At 35.6% G+C, this 10,673-nt stretch overlaps 1 pseudogene; it reads right to left on the bottom strand.

The window, feature by feature from the left end:
- Nucleotides 1–6,622: 6,622 nt before the first annotated feature.
- LOC116590125 lies at nucleotides 6,623–7,817 on the bottom strand (annotated as a pseudogene).
- Nucleotides 7,818–10,673: the final 2,856 nt, after the last annotated feature.

Here is a 10,673-nt window from a genome sequence, read left to right as displayed (position 1 = left end):
TGACTGGTACAGGAGAGCTGACTTTCAAGTGACCTGAGAATGAAAATTTAAAAGAGTAAGTATCACTGGCAGAAACATAGATCCCCTAATTGCCTTTCTAATTAAGTTAGATATAATTGACTGAGAGGAGAAAAACAAAGAATTTGGAGGAAATAAGGTTAGCAGCAAATTTACTATATAAAGGGGGATCTATGAGGGAAATATATGACTATAAATTTTTAAGATAGAGACAAAGGGGTTACTTTAATTTTCACCCCATACTTAAATATTTTTTTCCTCAAAGATTTCTAGATCATTATCTAGAATCCATGACCATTGCCCTAAGTGTTTTTTTTTTAATCCCACATAATATTACATAAATATCTAATTCTCTATTCTCTTACCTGAAACTTTCTTAGTCCCTTAAATTTTCCCTTCTTGTAAAGCAGATGAACACAGGGGAAGGGAAGGAAAAATAAAATAAGATGAAAACAGAGAAGGAGGCAGAGCAAAGAGATTCTTAACTACAGAAAACAAATTGAGGTTTAGCTGGAGTGGAGGAGGGAAAGGGGCTGGAGTAATTGGTTGATGGGCCTTAAGGAGGGCACTGGAAGTAGTGAGCACTAGGTGATGTATGCAACTGATGAATCATTAAACTCTACCTCTGAAATGAATAATATAGTATATGTTAATTAATTTGAATTTAAATAAAAAATTAAAAAATTTTTTTCATTCTTCACTGGGCTTATAGAGATCACCATGACAAAATTACTTGACTATATCCCATCACTCACTATATTGGGCTTTTAAGTTTAAATGGAATTCGGGTGCACAGGCTTAATATTAATACTAAGTTTATGACATGATTGTCACCATTGGTCCAAGACCACTTTTAGTGAATAGATTAGTTAATGACAAGCTAAAAATAAAATAAAATATTGTATATCTGAGAGTAAAGAGAAGTTAATTTAATTATAAACAATTATTCTAATGATCACAGATAACAGATATGAGTCTCCTATATTTAGGAAATTGTGTTAAGTGTATTATTTTTTTCAAACCTCCTAATGACTGTATAAGATAGGTTCAGTTTTATCATCCCCACTTCACAAATAAAACTGTGTCTGAGAAAGATGAAGTGGCAAAACTAGGAGTGGTATATCTAGAGTTTTACAACTTGAGAATGTATTCTAACCAATGTTCTGTGCTTTTCAAGGCTAGCACTTCCAAGTACATTCTAACCCTCCAAGGATAAAGATGCATTAATCTTTTTCCTACATCTGAAATTTTTACTTCCCTTAATGTGTTGCAAATAGCATTTCTCCTTCAAAAATCAAATCTTTCAAGGATGGGGAGGGGGGTATCCTTCTTATTTTCCCTTTACTCTCTAAAAGCCCTTCACAGGTGAGTTTACCTTAACTTACACATTGTATTTACTGAACAAGCCAAAACAAGCCACTAGTTACAGAAAATTCTTTTAGAGAAGTTACCAGGAATTTAGTACACAATGGTCTACATATAAAAATGTCATATGACAATGAACAATTTTTAGCCTTTACCTTACATACTTGTTCTCCAAATTTGGTACTGTTGATCTTGAATTGTTTTTGAAATGTCTTCTGTCATCCGTTGCTGTTATCTGTATTGGCTGCCTATCCCAACGTATTTTCCATACAGTTTGTGATAAGAGAACACCTATCTGTTTAGGCATTTGATGGAAATTTCTGAGTTTTGGAAGAATGTAGGTTCTTATCTTAGCTCTGGGACGAAATATGATAATCTATGTACCTTGGCCATGGATTGGTATAAGAGGGGCATGTAGCTATTTTGATGAGATAAAGAACAATGCCTTTTGTGGAAGGTTTTCTTTCCCAGATTAAAATAGAAAGATTAATGTAGAGAAGTCTCTTTTTTTGGGCTCTTTTATCCTTGCATTCAAGATTAATGCGATGCTCAAAGATGCAGCACTCATGACCTTTAAGTATCTACATGTTAAAGAAGATATTATGAACAGATAGAAAAATAATCCTGTCTAAAAGGTCTTTTATGTCAGAAAAAGGTCTACCTTCTGATATTCTGTTGAGAAAAATAAAAACTTACTTTAAGAGACTGTAACTCAGGCAATGTTAATTTGAAGCTAGATGCATTTTTAATATTTGTATAACAGATCTCTCTTGGTTTTTCTCCTATATTTCTAACTTCTTTTTTTGAAAAGATCTTATTTATTTGACAGAGAGACACAATGGGAGAGGGAACAGGAGGAGGGGGAGTGGAAGAGGGAGAAGCAGGCTTCTGTGCCACTCCAGGCAGATAGCCCAATGCAGGGCTTGATCCCAGGATCCTGTGATCATGACCTGAGCCAAAGGCAGATGCTTTAACAACTGAGCCATCCAGGCATCCCTATTTATAACTTCTTTTTTGTATATTTCACTGATGCATGGATTCTCTCTCCCACCCCTACCAGCCAGATTATGAAAGGTTTCCCTATCTATAGCTCTATTCCTGGACTCTAGCATAATAAACCCAAGACTTTACTGTAGTACATAAAGGGACATCCCTCAAACACTTCAAAGTTAAAATGTGCAAGGGTGAACTCATGATTTCATCCTCTTTTTAATGCTTTAGGAAATATCATGAGTGTTCTCTCTGATGCTTAATCCAGGAGTCTTTGAGACACCATTTATCCTCTCTCGTTTCTTATACCAGAAGGAAAATTACACTTCCTGAATAGTTCTGTTTTGTTTCTTCCTCTTAATTTCCACTGTCAGTTTTATTTCAGGTCTATTTTTTTTTCTAATTAATGACGATAAAGGCTTCTGAATGATCTCTCTGCCTTCAATATTACCTACGTTTCATACTTTCTACACTCTGCTTTCAGATTTGTCTATCTAAAGATCAAATATGGTGTTATACACAACTAATGAATCCTTGAATACTACATCAAAAACTAATGATGACTATATGTTTGCTAATTAAATATATTAAATAAAGATCAAATATGGTCATGTAACTCTCCTATTTCATTTTCTGGTTCTATCATTGTGGATATGTTAAAATCTAGTAGCATATCACATCAAGCTCCTTATACATTTGATCTTAGCCAAAAGGCCAAGAAGTGATAAACTGAATGTGTTACTCTATTTTTTCACACTTCTCTGCTCTTGCATATACTGTCATCTCTGTTATTCCCAGTCATTACAAAGAGGAAACATATTTGCTTAAAAAGCCTGATGGACTTGGTTGCCATTCTAGATCTGCCACATATGATCTATATAGATTAGGATATACTAGCCAATTATGCTGATGGTTATTTATTTGTCTATAAATTGAGAGGTGTCTAACTTACATCTCCAGATTTAAAAAAAATATATTTAATTTTATTTTTTAAGTGTTCCAAAATTCATTCATTATGCACGACATCCAGTGCTCCATGCAATACAGGCCCTCCATAATACCCACCACCAGGCTCACCCAAACCCCCCTCCAGAACCTCCAGTTTGTTTCTCAGTCTGAGAAACATCTCCAGATGTTTTGAAGATTTGCGAGTACTTGGGTAAAACTATCTGGCAGAAATGTTAATTCCACTTTCCTTTATCCTTCAAAACTGAGATTAAATACAAGCTACTCTGGAGTATTCATTTATAACCCTAAGCAGAGTAGTATCTCTGAACTACTCTTATATCTTGTACCTTTTTTTTTTTTAAAAGATTTTATTTATTTATTTGACAGAGAGAGATCACAAGTAGGCAGAGAGGCAGGCCTTTTTAAAAATAAAATATATAATAATATCTTTATAATATAACATAATATATTATAATTTATTTGAGAAAAAGGGACTTTAGCCAATTTGTATACCCCAGTAGTTAGCACAATTTCTGGCACAAGGTAGGCATTATCAAATGATAGTCTTCACTGACATTCAAGAAGACATGGTAGGCAAAATCAGGGCATAGAAGCTATTGTAAGATATTTGGTGGAGAATAAATCTTAATCAAATGACTTTGAGGTTTGAACTCATCAGCACCGGCTTGCTGATGGAGAATGGAAACCAATCTCCATCAGCAACCTCCTTGTCATGATATCATTCTCACAGAGTGACCTCAGCACCTCACAGTCATGAGTCCATCCTAAATCTAAAGTACAAACTTTCCTCTTTATTTTTTGCCTGACAAAATGTGTATAGTCATTACAGAGTATCTGGAACTGTCCTCAAATTATAGTAAAATATTAAAGCATCCTAAAGACATATTGCTAAACTGAAAACATCACTGGATATTTGGGGAAAAATCAGTAATTTGAAAGAGCAGTATACTTTTTAAGCTTAAGCCTCCAATGGAAAGCTGTTTGGTACATGAAGCAGGAAAAGAACTTTTAAACACACTTGAGTCTATGTTCAGAAGAGTTTTTGAACACATGACATAGATTAGAACTTCAGATAAACTAAACTGAAAAAGTAATTTATTAAGTTAAAAAAAAGATTTTAAAATAACATACAATGTAAATGTATGTATAGAAATATTTAGGCTTTATAGTATCTTTAGTTTGTGTTTTTTTAAGTGATTTTATTTTTTCCTAAATATGAACTCTTATTTTCTATATTTTATAAGTAACATTTTAAAAGAGAATTTGAAATTAGTTGGGAGAAGGGGGTGGGGTTATGGACATTGGGGAGGGTATGTGCTTTGGTGAGTGCTGTGAGGTGTGTAAACCTGGCGATTCACAGACCTGTACCCCTGGGGATAAAAATATATTTTATTAAAAAATTAAAAATTAAAAAAATAATAATAAAATAAAATTAAAAAAAAAGAAATAATAAAAATGATCTAGGAGTAATTTTATAAATAGCAGTATTGTATAGTAACTAATAGCAAGCATTCTGGGGACAGACTACCTGGATTCGAATCTCCATCTCCTTGATTTATGAACTAAGTGTCCTTGGGTGAGTTGCTTCACTTCTCTCTCCCTGAATTTCCTCATCTGTAAAATAGGGATGATAATAGTACTTACCTTATACTGTCTTGTTGTGAGAATTAAATGAGTTAATACAGGGACAACAGCAAAGTATGCTGTGGCACATAATAAGTACTTAATACATTTTTAAAAATAATTATAATGATTTTTAAGACTTGATCATTCAGTTCTTTCTGAACATAAGATAGCTAGCTCTGCCAGACTGTACTCATTTGGAATGAAATAACCAAGATACAATGTTCCATGAATTCCCATGAATCTAATATCAGAGGGAAAAAAGGCATGGAAAATTGAAACCCCTTCACATATCAATTTAATAAAGATATGGGCTCTTTGAAGAGAAATTCATCTCATAATATAATTGAAACTATCAAAATGATACCATAACCTGTATAAAACTATGTGAGTAAAAATTATTCAAATAAAGAGAATGAGCAAAAAGAACCTTAAGATAAAGGAGAAAGAAGATTTGGGAATGAAATGTAACCAGTTCTTGGGGAATTAACAGGTTTCATGCTCAGGTACAGGTCTCATTCAGCAGGAGCTTCAAGAGACTGAGACGTACAGACAGTTCATACCCTTTTAAATTGCCACCATTTCTTGAGACAGATAGTTATAAATAGTTCCTACTATTTGGAAGGGAGTCAGTTAGCTGGAATGGATGGTAGGACTGCACAGAGTCCAAAATTGCTTCTAATGGAAACCAGGTCTTTTGTGTACACTGGTTTTCCCAAAGGTAAATTATCACAACTTGCAGAAGAGATCCAGTGAAATCAAGCAGTTCAATGTGTTGATCTGTGATTTTGTGCTCTGATATACTTTTTTTTTTTCAAATTAGAGAATTTTAGGTTAACTTTAAATGTTCATTGTGTTATTGCAAGTTATATAAACCACTGATGGTATTAGTTAGGCACCACTATCACGTTTATGAAAACTATCACATTATACCCATAATGGTTTGTCTAACTTGGAATTTTGAGAAATAATGAATTAATACTTGAACGTATCAGGGGGAGTTCCAAAAATAGTGAAATATTAGATTTGCAAATTCTCATTTGGTATTTTAACAACTTTTTGAAGGCTTAATATGTATACTGTAAAATTTATCCAGTTAAACGTATTACTCAGTAATTTAAAATAAATTTATGGAGTTGTATAACCATTATCATTATTCAGTTTTAGAATAATTCAATCTCCCTAAAATATTCCTTGTGCCTATTTGTAGTTAATCTGCACTTCCATTCCCAGGCAACAAGTGATTTGTTTAATGCATTCAGAGATTTACTTTAGAATCAATTCAATTTACCAAACTGAAGCTTCTTGAGTGAAGGGAGGACTGTGTTGTCTTGAGGAAGGACACTTCTACACAGCCATAACTATTTTTTAAGTTGTTACTAAGCCATTATTTATTAGGTTTTTGAAGCTTTAGGTATTACAAGTATGAAGTGCAGAACAAACATGTCCCCCCCGCCCCACTGCCAGTAATTTGCAAAGAATCAAGAGGCTGGTTGATAGATTGAAAAATTTTCTCTATTTCTATAATACCTTTGCAGAAGGCTTTTTAGTACGTTATCAAAACATACTAAAGAGCACTTACTAAAGTGCTCTACATTTTAAAAATTGTAAACCCTGTTAATAATATCATTCTTTGATTTTTTTTTTTTTTTTGGAACTAGATTGAAATTTTGGCTCTAGAATTTTCTGAGCCTTTAAAAGTTCCTCCAGTGGGAAAGAAGGCCTGCCAATCATATTGCAGAGGGATGGGGAGGATGACCCACAGGCCAGTTATCTTGAAGATCCCACAAGCTTCAGGCTGCTGCAGAAGATCCTTGGGATCCATTCCATCCTGGGCACAGGTCACATACATTTCAGAGTAGTCCTTACCTCCGAAGCAGCATTAAGTTGTTTTAACAACAGGCAGTTTCACAGTTTGGAAAACTTTTCCAAACAGTTTGGAAAACATTTTCCTTTCTCAGAATCTAAACAAATCACTCTCCCTCTGTTATAACAGGCCACCCAGAGCTTCCCCTCAGCATAGATACACATCCCATCAGGAATTTGTTCTTCTTTCTCCAGCTTGTAAACACTTCTGCAGTTGGAGATCTTTCCTGTCTGTAGGTCATAGCTAAAGGCATCCACCGAGGGGCGCCTGGGTGGCTCAGTGAGTTAAAGCTTGTGCCTTCAGCTCAGGTCATGATCCTAGCATCCTGGGATCGAGTCCCACATCGGGCTCTCTGTTTAGCGGGGAGCCTGCTTCCTCCTCTCTCTCTGCCTGCCTCTCTGCCTACTTGTGATCTCTGTCTGTCAAATAAATAAAATCTTTAAAAAAAAAAAAAAAAGGCATCCAACGAGTAAGACAGGCTGCCGATGTAATAGAAGATTTCGTGATCCAGGGATCAATCCAAACCATTGGAGATGTCCACCTGCTCAAAATACTTTTCCACTTGGTGGTCCAGAAAGAGGGAGTACAGGGACCTGTGGTGCCACCCCAGAGCTGTTGGGTGGTCTCCTTGGCCATGATGCCAGCAAAATATCTCCCAACAGGATCTACCTTCCCATTATTGAACCAATTGTTTTTCTGGTCTTTATCTCCTGTGGCCAGGGCAACTGCTGAGTGATCTTCCCAGTTCAGAGCACAGAACTTTGTTCCTGTGGTGGTGACATAGCCTCCTCCCTGGTGAAGGGATCAGAGCCAATGGGACATCCACAGTCACTTGCTGCACGCACTTGCTGAGCGAATCCCACTGGCAAAGTTTTCTTGCAAGAATATCTATAAAGAGCAGTGAGATGGATACCTCCTCCTGCACCGGAGACTCCCTGCCCCAGCAATTCTCCCGCAAAACACATTCGATTTTAATGGAAGACATTGTTAACCGGAAGCTGTCTTGGTGTCAGTGACCCTTGGAGAACTGGCTCCACAGCCACAATTTGATACTGTATTTTTCCTATTCTTCAAAGGATAATGAGAATAATCAAAATTTTTGAGGTTATTAGACACTGACTTTGATTTTGAACTGTCACTAATTTCTGTAGAAAGAAAATGCTACTGTGGACGGTCAGAAATAGGGGTTTGTGGCAATTAGGTGGCCAATGAAATTTTGTCTGTGCCTATCTCAGAGTGTGCTGTGTGTTTTCCTAAATCTATTCTTTAGTTGTGTCCATACTTTGAGATAAAAATTGGCATAAGTATACTGACAATTGGAATATTTCCATATTGGTTACCTAAGTCATGAAATGAAATATGTTATGATAAGAAAAGCAAAGTGAAGCAAATTAGATCTAATTAACCTACTAAAATAATAAACCAAAGTAATATTTCACTTGAAGAAGAATTGTAGAGATTAGTACTATTATCAGTGAATTCAAAGATGGAGAGTTTTGGGGGTGCCTGGGTGGCTCGGTCAGTTAAACGCCCAACTCTTTGTTTCATTTCAGGTCATGATTTCAGGGTCATGGGATGGTCAGACTCTAAGCTCAATGCAGAGTCTGCTTAAGCTTCTCTCTCCCTCTGCCCCTCCACCCTGTTCTTTCTCCCTCAAACAGGTAAGTAAGTCTTTAAAAAAAATGTAGAGTTTTGGTTTTGTGTGTGTGTGTTTTTCAATTGTAAGAATACTTGATACTTGAGGCACCTGACTGACTCAGTCGGTAGAGTGTGAGATTCTTGATCTCACAGTTATAAATTCAAGTCACTACTGGGTGTAGAGATTACTTAAAAATAAATATTTTAGGGCACCTGGGTGGCTCAGTGGGTTAAGCCTCTGCCTTCGTCTCAGGTCATGATCTCAGGATCCTGGGATCAAGCCCCCCATCAGGATCTCTGCTCAGCAGGGAGCCTGCTTCCCCCTTCTCTTTGTGCCTGCCTCTCTGCCTATTTGTGATCTCTCTCTGTCAAATAAATAAATAAAATCTTAAAAATTTTTTTCTTAAAAAAAGAATACTTGAGGGACCCCTGGGTGGCCGAGTCAATTAAGTGCCTGCCTTCAACTCAGATCATGATCCAGAGTCCTGGGATGGAGTCCCAGGATGCGCTCCTTGCTCAGCAGGGAGCCTGCTTCTCCCTCTGCCTCTGAGGCTTCCCCTGTTTGTATTCTATCTCTTTCTGTTAAATAAATAATTGAAATCTTAAAAACAAAACAAAACAAAAGAATACTTGATACTTAATCTAAGAATATTTTATCTGCTTTCTTAACAGAGTTTTAAGTGTCCAGTACAATGTTGTTAACTGCAGATAGAGTGTTGTTCAGTAGATCTCTAGAACTTAAATCTAGAACTGAAACTTTCTATTGAATAACAACTCTTAATTTCCCTCTCCCCTCTAGTCCATGGAAACCATCATTCTACTTTCTGTTTTTATGATTTGATTATCTTATTTTTAAAAATTTTTAAAAAGATTGTATTTATTTATTCGAGCAAACATTGAGGAGAGGGGAGGAACAGAGGTAGAAGGAGAAGAGAGGGACAAGCAGACTCCCCGTTGAGTGGGGAGCCTTACCTGGGGCTCAATGCTAGGATCCTGAGATCATGACCTGAGCTGAAGTTACCCATTTAGCTGACTGAGCCACACAGGAGCCCCATGATTTGATTATTTTAGATACCTCAGATAAGTGAGATCATGTAGCATTTGTTCTTTGATGACTGGCTGATTTTACTTAGTGTAATGTCCTCTAAGTTCATCTGTGTTGTTGCACATGACATGATTTCCTTCCTTTTTGAGGCTCTGTAATATTTCATTGTATGTGTATAAAACATTTTCTTTCCTCATTTATCCATGGAGGGACATAGGATTATTTCTGTATCTTGGCTATTGGGAACAATGCTGCAATGAATGTAGGAGTGTAGATATCTCTTTGAAATGAAATAAAACTGATTCCTTTAGATATAAACTCAGAAGTGGGGTAGTTCTATTTGTAATATTTTGAAGAACTTCCATACTGTTTTCCAAAATGTGGTACTAATTAACATTCCCATGAACAGTATACACGAGCTCCTTTTTCTGCACATTTATTACCAACATTCATTCTCTCTTGTCTCTTTTATAATAACCACTGTAACATGTGAGGTGGTATCTTATTGTGATTTTAATATGCATTTCTGTGATGATCAGTGATCTTGAGAACCTTTTCATATATCACTGGCCATTTTTATGTCTTCTTTTGATAAATGTCTATACAGGTCCTTTGCCCATTTTAAAATTGGATTATTTGGTTTTTGCTGTTGAGTGGTCTGAGTTCTTTTTTGTATGTATATATAGAGAGAGAATTGTATTTTATATGTATATACTATATATATAGTATATAAATATATATATGTATATATATACACATATACATATATATATATAGTATTAACACTTATGAGAAGTATAGTTTCTCCCATTCTATAGGTTGCCTTTCCCAGTCAGTTAATTGTCTTCTGTACAGAACTTTTTACATTTGATGTAGTCCCACTTGTGTGTTTTGCTTTTGTTGCCTGTGGTTTTGGTGTCATGTTGAGAAATCATTACCAAATGCAATATCATGAAGCATCTTCCTTGGATTTTATCTTAGAATTTTTATACCTTAAATCTTTATTCCATTTCCAGTTGATTTTTCTGTATGGTATAAGATAAGAGTCCAATTTCATCCTTTTGCTTTTGGAAATCTAGTTTTCCAAATGCCATTTGTTGAAGAGACTCTCTACATTGTGTATTCTTGGCATTCCTGCCAAAGATTAGTTGACTATAT

This window comes from Mustela erminea, chromosome 5 (genome assembly GCF_009829155.1).
Source record: "Mustela erminea isolate mMusErm1 chromosome 5, mMusErm1.Pri, whole genome shotgun sequence".
Classification (NCBI taxonomy): Eukaryota; Metazoa; Chordata; class Mammalia; order Carnivora; family Mustelidae; genus Mustela; species Mustela erminea.
Note: the sequence above shows the minus strand (reverse complement) of the source record. Positions and strands in the feature narration are given on the sequence as shown.